Consider the following 17,038-nt stretch of genomic DNA (forward strand, 5'->3'; position numbering starts at 1 on the left):
TTCAGGACGCAGCAATCTGTCACTGAAGGAGCTCTGCAACTGATGCATGGACGTTTTTTAGTAACTGTTTTTATTGCATTAATCACATAGTTTTCAGATGGAAGTGCATCATAAACCAGGACCAATTACAAGCCTAAATGAGCAGGTCTGTCCACTTCTGTTGGAGTTAAAGCCTCCTGCTCATCGTTCAGCAACATCGGACCAAACGCTGTTGAGAGGGGACCAGCTTCCCATGATGCACGGTGAGGATGCCGGCTGCAAAGCTTCTGGTCATTCTGCACAAATCTAAGGTTTGATGTTTACCTGGGAGGCGGTTCCTCCACGTCTGCGTCAGGATTCATCACAGAGCAGCTCAGGACGCACGGCGCATCAGAAGTGATGTATGAATGGGATGGTTATTATGGAGAGGGTGTTAAGAATAGCACAGCGCCGGGCTCTTCTGGGAGCGGCTTGGCTCGTTCTGTCTCTCTATTCTCATCTTTCTCTTATCGGCTCTGTTTTGCTCACACAGTCACAGCATGCAGGATTCCATTAGCGCTGGCTGCGGCGTCTGTAACACTTGTAGCCCGCAGCTTCTCGGTTTCTTCTGCCATATTTGTGTGTGCGTGGGTGTGCGCGCAAACTGTGATCTCATCGTTTGTGATTTTTTATTTTTTTTTTTTACACGCAGAAGGACTTGGTAAACTGTATGTACTGTAAAGCTTCAGAGAAGAGGCTCACGCTTCTAACAACGATCGTTCTGTTGGGTTAAAAACCCACGCGACACTCCTCGCTGCGCCGTCAGCGGGGAAAATGCCATGTACAGGTGTTTTATACAAATCTGTTTAATGGGGTAGTAAAAAAAAAAAAAAAGACAAGGTCAGTGTGTCATAGCTCTCGTAGAAAGCTGTCAGACAGAAAACGGCACAAATAAACAAGCAGCACAATCCTGTTCGCACAAGCCAGTGGAACAGTCTGCTGGAGTGGTAATGAGCTGTGAATCCACAAATGACTGCCTGAATGTAGCATTGTCAGAAAAGCCAGCAGCCTTAGCCTCAGCACACAAGATGCTGTCCCCGATGTTTCAGCCTCAGCTCAGGCTGGGGCTCAAAATGATTTATTTTTTAACCGTAGTCGTCTAACTTCACTGTTTATACCAGCAGGGTTCAGGCACAACGAGGCACCGACTATGCATGAGCAAAAGCAGCCAGTGAGCGAAGATAAGAACCACTGAAAATAACGTGAAAATAACTACGTGAAGCAGTGGAACCTCATCAGTCCTGAATTTTGCTCTTATCCTGCACTGGATTAACAAAGCAGATAGCACCAAATACAGGCAGACACAAACACAATCAGGTCCCGCAGAAAGGAGCAGTTCACACCTTTCATTGTGTCATAGTTAAAACAAACACAGCAGATGCAGTGACATGATGCAAGGAATGCATTTTTATTTTACTTTTCTTTTCATTATTAGGTTTTTTTTAAGAAATAACTAGAAGTCCTGATCAGAAGACGCACCTCTAAAATCTTTAAAACTGATATCTGATGGGAGGAATCCTGTCAGAACGATGCAGCTGAATCAATACGAGACGCTGCAGATTTAGAAAGTTAAAATTCATCACTTTAGCTGATTCTTTGGGGAAAAAAAACATCAATTGAATATAAAAATGTTTAGCTTATGAAAATATTACATATAGTCTACCACAGGCGTGTCGTCCCCCAACTGCAATTCAAGGAAGATTTGGCTGATTAGCACTGATGGCTGGTACAGATGGAAACTTTGTAACATTATTACAGACAAGTTAAAATCTTACAACTGAATGTTGAACTGAATGTTGGGTACGACACAAAACATTTGTCTTAACCAAACTTTTAATATTCGCTTTAATTTCATAGTAAACAGGACCGCATCCTGCTACAACTTTTACTCAAATGAAAATTAAAGTCTGATTGGAATTCATTTATTAAAATTGGCTAAATACAGATAATCTGATTTCTTTATTTAAAATTATCCTATTTTGTAGAGCAGATTAAAAAACATAGTTTCGGTTATTTATTTTTATTCATTACTTGGCCCTCAAGTGCTTTTGACTCGACAAATTCATCCCACAAGCCAAAAGGTTTGGACTCCACTGGTCTACAACAACATACTGTATTAATTTATAAGCATACGTGAATAAAGAAAATGCAACTCAATTAATTAACTTATTATTATATAGATTAATTACCCATACACATTTTCAGTTGATTACGATGATTTTCTGCTTAAAGCTCATGAGAATGTTATATTTAAAATTAGAATATTAAACCAATAAAAATTACTTGTAATACAAAAAAAGGGCTAAATGAAAGTGTGTTTGACACCTGCTTGAATGGTTGTTGTTTTCAAAAGGTACTTTTAATCTGACAAAACGAGCCTCATCACAAATTATTTTATTAGAAACATTATTTTACTATACACCAGGTGGACCTCTGCAAAAGAACCACTGGCTTTCAGCTAGGGCTGGACGATACTGAATAACAATATCGATGGATAGCCGTATATCGATTAAAGAACAAAAAGGGTAAATAAAAGGTTTCAATAGAATAACAGCTTTCCTTACTTTTGCATTCTAGCCAATCATGTAGGTTAATATTACAGTCATTACATCCTCCCAGCCAATCACAACGCAGACCCATCAAGCTCCGCCCCCTTCAGAGAGTTCAGAGAACACGGGTTCTGTTTTATTTTTTAAAAACTTGCAGTTTTGGTAAAAAGCCGGTTGAATAAAGGGTTGAATTTGAATTCAGTGTTTATGTTATTTATCTAAAAATAGGTCTCCAAGTAAGAGCATAAAAATGGTCAGGGCTGCACTTAAAACATATGTTTTGAATTATTTGATTATTATAGATATCGATCAATATGATTTCTGTTTTATGAATATAGGTTTTTTCTATATCGTCCAGCCCTACTTTCAGCAGAAGGTAGTTTTTCTATGGATTCTGCATGACGTACGTATTCCTGGCCAGGCCACTTGCTCAGGCCGTAACTAGAACAGACTTCGGTAAATGTGGGCAAGTTTTCCCCTAAATCAAGGTTTCCCCAGTCCAATACTCAAGAGCTACAATCCTGTAACATTTAGATCCATCTCTTCTCCAACACACCCTAAATTCAAATGGCTGCATTTCCTCATCGCCTTTCAGTCCTGCAGAGGCCTGGTGACAAGCCAATCATTTGATTCATGTGTGCTGGATGAGAGACGCGTCTAAAAGTTGCAGGACAGTAGCTCTAGAGGACTCCTATTGGTCACCTCTGCTCCACTTACATGCACAACACCTACACATGATCAGCTGTCCACTGTAGGGGCTCTACATACTCAGTTGGACTGACATTGCTTTGAGTTATTAGAAGCAAGACCCATTTCACAGAGATTGAATTATTTTTACCACCTGAACGAGACATATTTCAGTTAAATAACCAGGTCAAAATAATCTATACCGACCTAAAGCTGTGGGATGAACTGAGTTTGCCTTTGGATTCGTGATTATTGAATATTGATAATTTTTAACTCTGCAATCTGTGTGAAAGTGTTTGTATTTCCTTTCTCTGAGACAAAAATAGACTGTGACCAGTACTCAAGTTACACGTAAATACTACTGTCCTCCAGAATGCATCAGAGAGGCTCAGATGTTTATTAAAGCAGCAGCAAGAACAACTCTGATGATAGTTTTGTTTTGCTTGAACCTTAGAGACCTTAAAGGAACACTCTGTAAATCTAATCTTCCTAACTGAACTCATTAGTGAATAAATTGTTGTAGTAACAGCAAGAGAAGAAGGCTATAAATACCATTAGATAACAAAAAATATGATTAAGTTATGAAAGTAACCATCTCAGTGACTAAATTATCTTATTTTCAGTTCATTTCCAGTTTATTTAAATAGAAGCAAAATTAAAACATAAAAACAAGTCACCTCAGGAAACTTTTCTCCAGTCAAACTATGACTCTGTGTTCCACTTGCTTCATAACTTGGACAAGATCTGGGCGGCACAGCAAACCCAACTTAAAGGAGCTATAAGTAATACTGACACCTTGTGGCTCTAGTCGGTACAACTTCTTGCCAATCACTACAATCTAACACGCCGTTTTTAAACGTTGTGTTGCTGTTGTGAATTTTTTACTAACACAGGACAGGTCTATGATGTTTTGTTGTATTCTGTTCTATTTCTGGTCCGCTTCTCTTTCTGGCTTCCATGTCTGCTGTTGTTTTGCCAAGATAAAATACCAAATGCTATTTTGGGAACCTTGGGAACTCTGATATGATTGGCTGAGGAACCAGGAAGTAAACACAGGCTACACACTGAACCGAAGTAGCTCTGGACCGTACCTCTAGGTTTGAAAGGAGATATTTGTGACTAAGACCTCGTTGATGGAGAGGACCAATTGTTTATAGGGAATGTTACTTGCTTCCCAGGTGAGAAATGAGAATGATTTAGGTTGATTTTACAGTAAATATCTTACTTATAGCTCCTTTAAATCTGTTGCACGTCAGAAACTGTCGAGCATTAGTCGCTTGGCTAAGCGCAGTTAGCAAGACAGTCTAATAAACTGATGGTCTCCATTGTGCCATTTCTGCTACCGATTTAATGAGATGCTAACAATATGTGCCAGAAAATGTCAAATCAAAGCATTTCACTTTTTTCTCATTTTATGCAAAGCAAAACTATAAAAAATTAAAACTTGAAAAGTAGGAGATCCACTTTCAAGGTTTTTTCCAGATGATGTTTCAGATTAGACAAGTCAAAGTAAAAATAGATGCAGCATAAGCACATAGTTTGATTTGGCCCTGTGAACAAAATAAAAAGATGTCAAGAGCATAAAAGTTAGGATCTCAGGCCAGCTGAATCAATTTATCATAAATAAATCAATTTCCCCATCCAACGATGGAAACGGAAACGGACAGAGTTACATCTTTGCTGTAAAGAATCCAGTGACACAAAAACACTGCATCAGTGGAAGCAAGAAAGCAACAGTCTCTGATCCTTTCCAGTTAGCAAAGCCGGCAGAATATTCGCTGACACGCCCTTAATAAAGGATGGGGAATCCCGGTCCCAGAGGACCTGTGTCATGTAGGTTTGGGTGTTTTCCTGCTTAGAAACACCCGATCCCAATAACTGGGTTAATAGCAGGCTGCTGCAGACCTTGATGACAGACCAAGGAGATAATTAAACCAGCCGTACGAAGCATGTCAGAACAGAGACCTAGATCTAAAGATGCACCAGATCCAGAAATCCCAATCACCACACCTCTGTCCTAACTGCTAAACCATCCGTGCTCCAACCTTAAACACAAACTACATGAAAATACAAGACATGTCAGACTGTTTGCTTTTCCTGTGTGCATGCATGAAGCGTCCTGTACCAGCGGACCCTCAGGGTGGTTCTAGGAGTCCAAAGCAGAATATAATTGCTTGGTTTGGTGTTGCCTTGTTGATTTAATTTCCATATTTATTGTTTTTTTTCTCCTGTTTTTCCTGTATAAACTTTATGCAATCCCTACTTGTCCAGACTTTATTTATTATTACCTCACCTGCTTTCCTTTCTGTAGTGTGTGGTATGCATAGTCCCCGTTTCTCTGTCCTCAACTGAGCCCATTTGTGTGTTCACATTAGCATGTCATTTTTCATCCTAAAACCACTTTATGTTCCGCCTCAATTAAATTTATATACAGTTCAGTTTATTCCTTTTAATTTTTTACACCAGGGCCACATTTTAGAAAGAATGACCGATCTACCCTGAGTAGAAAACAGCTACCCTGAGTAGTTCTACCTCACTCTGTCATATTCAGCGTTTTCAGCTTCAGAACAGGTGATATCAGTCAGGTAACTAAACTCAGCGTCCAATCAACCCTGAGTTGAGCACGAACATGAAAGAAGGCCTCGTCAATGGAACGCAGATAACGTGATTCACCAATGGCAATGGCAGGAAATAAGCAGCCTCGAAGAGCGTGTTACCCATAAGTGGTATTAGAATTCTTTAATGAGGGCATATGGAGAATATCAAGACAATTAACAAAAAGAAACAATGCTGAAAAAGCAACAGCATATCTGATGTACCATAGTCCATTGGAAATATTACCTTTAGTTCTTCATGCCACAATTTCTTAGTTATTTCTACCTAAAATAATGAAAATTCACATATTGTTTATCATTTCCTGTCCACTTTATGATTTTGCACTACTCTGTGTTAATTCTTTACATATAATCCACCAAAAAACCCGCTCAGTTTGTGGCTGGGCCTAACATGATCAGGTTCTCGCCAGCGCATTTCAGCGCTATGGACCTTTACACTGAAAGTGATCAAACTTAGCTTGAAATTAAACCGTTACGCTCATTTCCAATGAGATGACACGAATCAGTACGACACGGATGTTTGAGAGCAACACAGAAAAACCAGCAAAGCTCTTGAACGTGCATCAGCGCAACTATAAACCTCCCGAACAACATAAGCTAACGCTAGCTGTTATTAGCTGGGCGAATAGCCCCCATTCCAGCTGCACTACGCAACGCTCCGCTGCGGGAATACATCCAGAGAATCAGCTGAGCAACACACCAGCACTCCTGTCCACTATTACAATGGAAACAATCCTGGTGAGGAAGACCCTGATAGTGTGAAGAAGGTCCAGTGATAAAATACTTTTGCATAACCTGGTCTGATTGTTGTTGTAAGTCAGCAGATTACATGTAGGTGATGCTTCCGTTGCTCCAAATAGATAAAGATAACAGCACTGCAAAAATAGAACTAAAAGCAAGTAAAAGTTTCTTGAAATTAGTGTATTTGTCCTTGATTTGAGCAGCTAAATAAGATTATCTGCCAATAGAAAGAGTAATTTTAACCCTAAAATAAGATAATTAGATACACTGCACTTGAAATAAGTTGATGGAGATGGGTTCTTCCTATTTTAAGTGCAAAAATCTTATTCAGTTGGCAGATACCTTATTTACCTACTCAAAAGTACTAACAAACTAATTTTAAGAAAATTTTAACCTATTTTAGTTCTGTTTTTGCAGTGAGTATATCTTCTGTCACCTCAATGCAGCACTAAATGACTGTAAACTGAAGGCTGTATGTGTCATCTCTCTATGTTACAGATGTCTGTGCAGATTAAATGCAATCATATCGTGCTGCACGGCTGTCAGCAGCCGCTTCACTTATGAAGAGGAGGATGATGTTGAAATGTTTTAAAACTCAGAGAGCAGTGGAGAAGAAGAAATTAATACTCTTGATTCAGCTTTTATGATGTCCACATATCAGCAGAAAGGGTTAAACCTGAGCAAAATGGCTCCCTGGTTAAAATCTTGGGCTTTTTCTAGTTTACAGCTTTTATTGTTGATGGCGATCATAAGACGGGCATGAAGAAACACCAAACTGTTGCCTAGAGCTGCCTAACTGCAGCTTCTAATGTGTTGTTTTAACCTGATTAACTACATAAAGTATATTTTTACTCTCAAACGTACCACTTCCCGGTAAACCCTGCGGTCTTCAATGCTAAAAAACAGTGAATTAAATAAGCATTTAACTCACTGGGAGACACAAAGACAAGGTTAGGCCAGCGTCTGATGATAAATGAGCCTTGTTGGTTGGCCATAGTCCAACATTTACAACACAAGGCTGTTGTAAAAGCAGGACTCAGAAAATAAGTATAAAAAGGTAAGAAGGTTGAGATTAAATCATACCAACACAAAAATTACACAATCTTGTTTTTTATTTCATGTACTAGTCACTATACTGCATCGGGCTGAAGGTAGGAGTTTCTATGAGTTGGGTAAACAACGATACATTTCATTTACTAGTTGTATTATCCGATTGTTCTTCTTTAATTTGGTTGTGCTGTCCCTTCCCGTTGTTAGAGTGTCCCTCCTGAGGCAACGAGGATCAGCTTGATCTCATCTTAATGGGAAGACAGACTGGAGGCCGGGTGATGTCACGGTGAGCCCTGCTGTTGTTTGGATGCCCTTTAGCTGGAGGAAAGGACAGACTGATAAACAAGGAAGAGTGGACGTGACGCTGAGCCGGGTAAACATGTCTGCCGAGTCCACAAAGAGCCAAAGTGGGCCTGATTTGCAGCAAAATATATTAAAGAAAAGGAAAAAAAAAAAACAGTAGAGGTTGTCAGTTGGAGGAAATACGTAGTGACTGAATTTCATGTGAACAATAATTATTTATTTGCCTCATCTAATAGGTAGAGATGCACGTTTACTGGAATCAGATTACTGAGTGTAAAGGAAAATCTGATTTTTCTCTTTCACTTTAAATCCAGATGCAGAGATTCTGACCACATTTCATTAACAAAGCTGATACATTAGAGACGGCAGGTTCTAGACAACGTTCTAATGCTACGTCTGTTTTATTCAATAATCCAACGCCCAGTCAGCTCCTTTTAGGAAGCAGAGGTTTTAAGGAGAACAGTCATTTTTGTGCAATAAGGTCATACGGCACACAATTTAAATAAAATAAATGATTCATGGATAAACTAGGTCTAATTCGGGCATCAGATTTGGATCTTTAGGTAGACAGATATATTTCTGTGGTTATTTTTAGTGACTTTATTGAGTCAATATACTCTTTAAATACAAATAAACTTCAACACATTTAGATACCAGAAATATTTTAATTAGAAGGTTACATTTATGTCTGTTGTTAATTGTATACATAAATGAATCAATGTGAATTTTAAATCATAAATATTTAGAAGGATATTTTTGTCAAAAGCATCTATTTAACAGTTAATTCATTTAAAGCTGATTTTGTCCCCCCTCTATCAGGCTTTAAATGAAAAAATCCATCAAAAAGCCAACATAATGAACTTAAATGTAAACAATGTTATTACAAAAATGTATTTAAAGTTTTTGACATATGCATTAATACATATATATCTCCACCTTAATTGAGGAAACTGCAGCATAATATTTTAAATCTGGAATCTGGTCCTGAAACCAAATGAGTTCAAACCTCAACGTGAGCAGACAGTCGATGCAGCGCAGCATTGCTGGAGTGTTGACAGACAAAAATCGAAATTATACAGCATTGTTTGGGAGAAAAGGCTGAAAATCAGTACAGAAACATAATCTTTGCTGCACCTCACTGAAACAAATAGGAAATAAACCATGTTGTTGCCATGAAGCACATCTGATCAGTGTCAAAACTAACAGAGAAAGGAACATTTAAGCTTGTAAACATATACTGGCTTTTAAGGCACTGCAGATTTGTTTAATGTTGCATAAAGTTAAATATGTATTCAGAAAGCTGTCTTCTGTGGTGCACATGTAAAGCGGAGTGTGAACACCAGCTTGGTCGGCCTGTGCCATCAGAAAAGTGAACCCGGCAGGTGAAGATGGCTCCCTGGTGGCCAAATACACGGCTGCCAAGAAAGAGCAGGAAGCTGATGCAGCTTCAAGCCTGAGGAAAAACTCAGACTGTTGCTCAGAGCTGACAAAGGCTGCTAAAAGGTTCCCTTTCTAGTCTAATGCATCAACATCAAGAGTTAATGTTAAACTTTTTAAGTTTTCTTCTTTCTAACTATTGTTAATATGTTGTGGTTGATAGTTTAGCTTGTTGTAAATAACTTGATTTTTCTGTTTTGTTTCTGTTTTTTTTTTTTTTTTAGTATGCATGATAACTTTGATGAAGAGGCCTTCAGGAACAGGTGGAGGAAGAAATGAGAAGTGTGAAGAGAAAAGAAATGAGTGTCTACATTTCTCCTGGATGATGGATTGTATGGTTTCAGGCGTCCTAAGGTACCCACCTGCAAATGAATAAAGCTATTTCTAGCCTTGTTACTGTGATCTATGTGTCATTCCAAGAACAGAAGGAAAAATGTGACGATTCATATATAGAAGCTCAAGCACAGAAACGATGATGTAAATTTAGGAAGGGCTTACCAAACCAGAGAGAACACAAGCAAAGAGCTCTCTATCACAAGGCTGCAAAACATCAAGCTGACACCATGTCATAACAGCTCATTTCCAGATGTGCTTCAGCCTAATTAATCGATATATTAATTAAACAGGAAGAGATTTAGATGCTTATGGCCGACACATTACAAACTGGAATGAATAAAGTAGATTTTTAGGTATAGGAACCAAACTTCGTCCAAAACTGGTGCAGCTAGCTACACACTTATTAGCATCCCAGGTACAGATCTGAAAAAAAGCCTTCAAATTTTACATTGTTTTTACATCTAAAATAGATATTTCTCTAATAAAGTCTATTGTTACAACTAATCCCTTTAAAATAACTCCACACTAAAGCAAGATGAACATTTATGAACCAACTTCAGCTCTCAGGTTCCTGAATTATCCACACAGGAACATTGTTGGGATTCAAAAAAAGTATTGACTTGTTCTTCTAAGGCTGGCAAGAAACAGCCGTAAATAAAAATTAATTAGGCAGAAAGTCGCTGGACCTTTTTGTTTCTGTCATTCAGAGATAAAGAGATTTTGTACATTTCTTGAAAAGGGAATAATCCGTCCCTCTTAAGAGGGAATCCTGCCAACACCTCTGCTACTGTGCAGCATGCTACGCAGCTTAAATGCTACTGCAGCCAGCAGGATTTGGATCTTAGCTAATTTTCCTCTACCAGTGTTTAGATTAGGCTAGACGTGTATTCAAGTGAGTAAATTCAATTAAATGCTGTAAAAATGCTCTCAAACCTTTGGTTCTGTCCTTTCTCCATTGTCACTGTAGCTCAACGGGGTCCAAAGTCAGTCCTCATGGCCGTTTTCCTGGTTCCACACAGCTAAACCTAATGAGGGCTTAATCAGTAGGCCTCTGCAGATCTTGATGAGTTACTGAGAGGTAAATTATTAATTTGAATCAGACGTGTTGGAGTGGAGAGAGATCGAAAACATCCAGGAGACTGGAGGTCCGGAGTTGGGAAAGTCTGCTAGCTGAATAAGAAACCTAAATGTTCCTTAAGCATACCTGAGTGCTAGCTTGGAGTCCAGCCGGCGTGGCACAACGTCCAGCAGCTCTTTGCACTGACGTAGCTCTGCACATTTCTATTCTGCGTGTCTTCAGCTTTAGCATTATTCATTTGGTACATCTACGAGCAGAAAGAACGCTACCGAAGATTTCTGGTGTGTTTTCATGTATCGTTACATTCCTAGCAATGTTAGCTTATGCTAACAATCAGCGCTAATTCAGGCTCTTTGCTCTATACGCCCTGTGGACCATGCCTGCACTGCAAAAAGGGAACTAAAAGTAGGTAAAATCCTCTTGAAATTAGTGTATTTTTCATTGATTTGAGCTGGTAAATCAGACTATTTGCCAATGGAATAAGATTGTTGCACTTAAAATGAGAACAATTCATCTCCATCATCTTATTTCAAGTGCAGGATGTCTAATTATATTATTTTAGGGGTAGAATTTGTCATTCCATTGGCAAATAGTCTTATTTAGCTACTCAAATCAAGGAAAAATATACATATTTATTGAAAAATGTACTTACTTTTAGTTCACTTTAGTGTGAGGTTCCAACCCAATGAAACGTTTGTCAACATGTGTGACTCAGATCTTGGATAAACGTATCCCGAGCTTGCTTTTTACTCTATTGTGCACTATTAGTCCATATCTGGTGAAGTGGGATGTTTGTGAAGTCATAGACAAAGTCCACCCAGCCCAGAGGCTGTTGTCCGCAAACCGCAGTCTATGATTCTGACCAGCAGAAGGACGGTTGCATCACCTGACAGAGTTAACAGTCAGACAATACTGTGCAGAGCGGGGTTTGCTGGGGATGCTATGATGCTTTCTAGCCTTCTGGCCAATTACAGACTCGGAGAAGTGAAGAACATTTTGTTCTTTGTAATTACGTCATGTTTCCTGACACATCTTGACTTTGAACAAGTGAAGACCTCAGTGAGCTCAGACAGATTCCTCCTTCACAGCTGGACAACCATGAACACAGAGACAATTTTTAACAAAGGAAGTAGAGAGCGAGACATTCGGAGGAGAACAAAGGCGTTCAAACTTCTGAGGGTTCATTGAGACTGGAGGGAGAAACATGATTCTTCGTGCTGTAAACCTGCTCCTTCACCGTGTTGGCTAATAACCTTTAGTGTTGCTCTGACTTTTAGACTTTACGGGATTCAGACAGTAATGATCCTGCATTAATGCAGAGACAGGACGTACAGCTCTGGTCAGAACTTCGTATCCACTCATTACGGGCATGAAGGTCATACCATTTGAAGCCTCTCAGTCATTGATTAGCACCAGGGTGGAACATTAACACAACACACAACTGTAAAAAATTGGGTGCACAACTTTGAAGTTACTGAGTATCCATCCAAGGTCAAAATTATACATATAGCAGGGTTTCCATCAGGAAAATATTGGTAAATATCATTTTCCACATCAGCAGACTTTAAAACGTCCAGCAGCAGCTCATGATTTGGGTCGGCTGCAGGGAGAAGACGGGAGAAGACAGATGTCAGCCAAAGAGCCGTTACGTTTACTAAAAGTCAGCGTAACAACCAAATTACAACGTCTTTTTGACAACTGACAGCGTAACAGCCCGTTAAAATTAAACTTTTAATTACTTTGTTTCTTCCTTTAAAGCACAGACCGACAGGGTTGAGCCCATTCCACAAACTTTATTTTAACCTAGTTAACCATCTACTCCAAAACTAGTTTGAAAACCGGTGTGGGATTACGGTCCAGCTATTGGTGTCAAAGTTTCAAAAATCTGTTGATTTGTGGTGAAGTTAAATAATCTGGATGTACTTCAGATTTCACTCTATCCACATTGTGCAAAGCACCATTACCTCTACCAATGGAGCACATCCTAAGCATTACATGACCAGCACCATGCTTGATAGCTGGTTCAGTGTTTTAAGCTTTCAAAGCCTCCCCTTGATTCTCCCCAACAAACATATTATAGTGTTGCTAAATTGCTCAATAGTTGTCTCATCAAACCATGAAACGTTTCTCCAGAAGGCAATTAGTTCGTCCCTTCGGGCATCTGCAGCATTCATTTGCGCTTGAAGGTGTCAAATCCGGAGTGTGAATGTCTTCCTTGGTCTGCTGCCTTTCAGTTCATGTTGAGATTAAACCCATTTCAAACTGTTGGTTACTCCGGTACATCCTATATTCCTTCATCTAGAGGTGACAGTTTGGATAGAATACTGGGATGAACTATAATAGCGTTTGCAGCCGGCAAAGAAATTCTTAGATCGACAAAAGATGCAAAAGGTAGTTAGGAAAGGGTTAACCCCCAGTGGGTCGAGGAAGATGAGCTTTCACACTGAGCCTGGTTCTGGTTCTGCTGGAGGTTCTCCTCCCTGTTAAAGGGGAGTTTTCCTCTCCACTGTCGCTTCATGCATGCTCAGTATGAGGGATTGCTGCAAAGCCATCAACAATGCAGACGACTGTCCACTGTGGCTCTACGCTCTTTCAGGAGGAGTGAATGCTGCTTGGAGAGACTTGATGCAACCTGCTGGGTTTCCTTAGAGAGGAAACTTTCTCACCAACCTGGAGGATTTGATGGAATTTTACTTTGGAAAGAGCCTTGATGACATGTTGTGAATTGCGGCTATATGCATTAAATTTAATTGAACTGAACCTAAATACAACCGGCATTCAAAACCTACAGTAGACCCTGTTGGGAATGTTAAAGAGCTGTTACAGGTGGCATTATAATAGCAATAATCAGGAAAAAAGGGGAAAAAAGCTTTTCAATGGTCTGTATTTTTGCTTATTTAACTCGGATTAAAGATAACGGCTCATAAATTAAATGGATATGAGAGAAAGACAACATTAAGCCTCAGTTATAGGCACTAATTTTTCATACACTCAAATAAATGTAATATTAAGGCACAGAGGTTCCACACAAAGTCATTAGCCTTGCAGTGAATCAGGTTTCATTTCAGCTTTTCCACTCTGTTGAGTAAAAGATCCACTGCAACACGCTGGAGTGAGCGCCGGAAATCTCGTAACACCGACAACAAAAACGCACGCAGACGGCGTTTACAGACACAGAGAAAGGTGAAAGACGCCGACAGGCACTCAGGAGGATTTGTCTGATAAATCAGACGCATATTAGAGCAAACTGCATCGGCGCCGCTCCGTGTCCTGCCGGTAACACTGACATGAAATACCGCAGCATCAGCCAATTAAACAGGCCAGGAAAAAAAAAAAGAAGCGGCAGTGTGGTTAAAGGCTGTCCAAAGACGGAGGAAACCTTGAAGGTCAACATTAACAATGACTCATCAAATCATCCGCTGCGCACACTTCCATTGTGTGTGCATTGTGCTTTTATTTCTGCGGACAAAGCTCCAGGCGAGTACTTCTTCTCCCTCAGCCCCCATCTTTCTTCTCATCTCCCTGCATGTGTGTGTTTGGGTGTATCTTAATGAAATCTGACAGTGAATTGTGACAATAAGCGACGAAGCACCCTGCAGAGGTTAATAAGCTGTGAGTCCCACAGCAGTTGCATTAAGCCACCATGCGCACACACACACACACACACACACACACGGACCACACTCTCTGGAGCTTTCACTCCCAGAAAGTTATATTTAGAAATTAAAAAGTTGAATGGCTGGGGAGGTGTTTTCATCAGACTGTGAGGAGCAATCTGCCCAGACTCTCACCTCCGGAAACTCTGGAAACTCTCTAAACCAAAACAGTGGCCCGAAGCACTTCATGCGTTCAGGAATAAAAGCTAATTTTAAATAAAGGGACCAGAGACATTTTCCATATTTCTGTTTACCAGACTAAAGGTTGTTAAGTTTATCAATCCCAATTAAACAGAAATATAAATACAAGTGAGTGACGGTTTATTTCAGACATGTATATGTAAATAACAAATGAGATTTAGTTCTTGCTATTATGAACTTTGTACAAATTTACTGCCAATTCAGTCATATGCAGTAAATTAGAATGGGCTTTCAGATGAAGCTCATTTGCCAGACTGAAAGTACCTTTTTACTAATATCATTTAAGCAGGTATTAAAGATACTTTTATTATTAAACATAATCAATTTTATGTTCTGATCTTAAATGTCCCATTTTTATTAGCTGAAAGTGAAAAATTGTCATAGTAGATATAAATGCCTGAAAACATCAATCTGTCTCTATTTAGCGTGTTTCACTTTGTGAAATAATATTCTCATTTATTGAATAGGTCCATATGAAGGGTCAGGTTTTAAATATGAGACTTGCAAAAACTATTGGATGGAGGGAATGAAAGACAGAAAAAAGGACAGATTTATAGACTGACGATTAAATGGAAATAACTTTAAGACAGAAGAAAGGGAATAAAGTTATGTTTGTCCCAGGCTAACAAAAATACCTTTTTTTGACCGTGCAGGAAAGATATTTTATTTATACATCTGAAGACGCAGCAGGTTTGTTTCCAAGCATCTCCATCACACGCAGCACCATAAAGCAATACTTCAACCCATAACTGACTCATTTAAGGAGCTACTCACTGGAAAACTAGTCACTAACATTGGTTATAATAACGTTAAAAGAGTCACCAAAGATCAGATCAACCCGCTAAATTTCATCTTTACACACATATATATATATATATATATATATATATATATATATATATATATATATATATATATATATATATATATATATATATATATATATGCAGTCTCTATGGTTCACTGAGCATTTAAGTCTCACAACACAACATAATGTGTTTCTTTTTGATAGCTTTTGCTTGTTTTAAGCAAGGCAAGTGTAAAACAAACGGCACCAAATGTGGGATTTTTTATTTATCCCGCTTGTTATACTTCAATAATTGCAACATGTCACCTTTTTCGGGAAGCTAACCGTTTACACACTTGTTTTCTGGACTATAGGGTTAGCTAGCAAGATTTCTAGAGATGACTACTCTCCATTTACATATTTACAACCAAATGTAGATGTTTTTATTAATTATTATTATTATTATTATTATTATTATTATTATTGGGATGCCTGTAATGAACAAACCTGAATGATATGCTGCGGTCTTAAGTGAACATGTTAGCTGGGCTGACAGAGAAGGAGAGGCTCTAATAGCCTTGTTAGCGCTCAAGTATCGCCTTCCCAAATTAAGCAGTAGCAAACACAATTAGATCCCCTGAGACGCCAAACTACAACTGACTTTTTTTGGACAGATGAAAAAGTTTCACAGCAGAGCTCCAACATGCCATATATATACCTCTGCCTGGCAAACATCACAGCAACAGCCCGATTGTAACGTTACTGAGACGTATGCAACATTATGCAGTGCTCGGTCAGCACTGCTGAAGATATTTCATGGTTTAATATATTAAGTGGCCCGAAAAGCCAATTGTGGCCCTGGAACTGCAGATTGCAGAGACCCCTGATCCAATCTGCTGGAGTGAAACATGAAACAGTTTGATTTTTTTATTATTATTAGAGTAAAACTGTGAAGGTAAAAAATACAATTGGTCCAAGTGACCAATCAGTTACGGTATCTTTGTCAGCATATATCATCATAAGAAATTTAATACCATGTCTTTAGTAGGACCAGTTCTACAGGGGCACTGGCCCCTGTTGGCCCCAGTCTAGAATGGCCCCTGCTTGTAACAATGGGATAGAATGGCTTGTACAGAAACTTGTGAAGTAATTACATGTTGATGTCACATTTAACAATAGCAGCATCAATAAAACAGTATACCTGAGACTGGAAAATGTATTCTATAATATACGTCCAATTATTCCTTATGTCACCAGTGTGCATCAAACAAATATGTATGTAAACGTGCTATAATATCTCAGCTGATCATTATTTGACCATCTAGTAGCACTCAGAGCAGCATTTCATTCCCAGATAGTCAGTTCTTAAAATAGTGAAAGTACACAGCACAACATCTTGAGCCCGACTTGAACTTTTCCAATTAAAATTGTATCAAAAGCAAAACAAATACTTCAAAGACTTAAATATTATATGCTTAATTTCTGCACACTTAGATCTGTGTGACACATGTAGAATACGTCGAGAACAAGCATGACCGAAAATAGGACAGCACCTTACGAGAAATTGGAGAGAAAATTCT

At 38.9% G+C, this 17,038-nt stretch overlaps 1 protein-coding gene and 1 long non-coding RNA gene across 3 annotated transcripts in view; both read right to left on the reverse strand.

The window, feature by feature from the left end:
* Nucleotides 1-17,038, reverse strand: part of fam184a (family with sequence similarity 184 member A) — a 210,500-nt gene that overhangs the window by 183,884 nt on the left and 9,578 nt on the right. The gene's annotated exons all lie outside the window — the stretch shown is intronic.
* Nucleotides 7,964-11,063, reverse strand: LOC118566128. The gene is made up of 3 exons (XR_004932821.1): nucleotides 10,941-11,063; nucleotides 10,670-10,807; nucleotides 7,964-8,073 (listed from the first exon to the last, which is right to left on the reverse strand). It is a non-coding gene; the product is annotated as an uncharacterized LOC118566128 (long non-coding RNA).

The sequence above is a fragment of the Fundulus heteroclitus genome, chromosome 15 (assembly GCF_011125445.2).
Source record: "Fundulus heteroclitus isolate FHET01 chromosome 15, MU-UCD_Fhet_4.1, whole genome shotgun sequence".
Taxonomy (NCBI): domain Eukaryota; kingdom Metazoa; phylum Chordata; class Actinopteri; order Cyprinodontiformes; family Fundulidae; genus Fundulus; species Fundulus heteroclitus.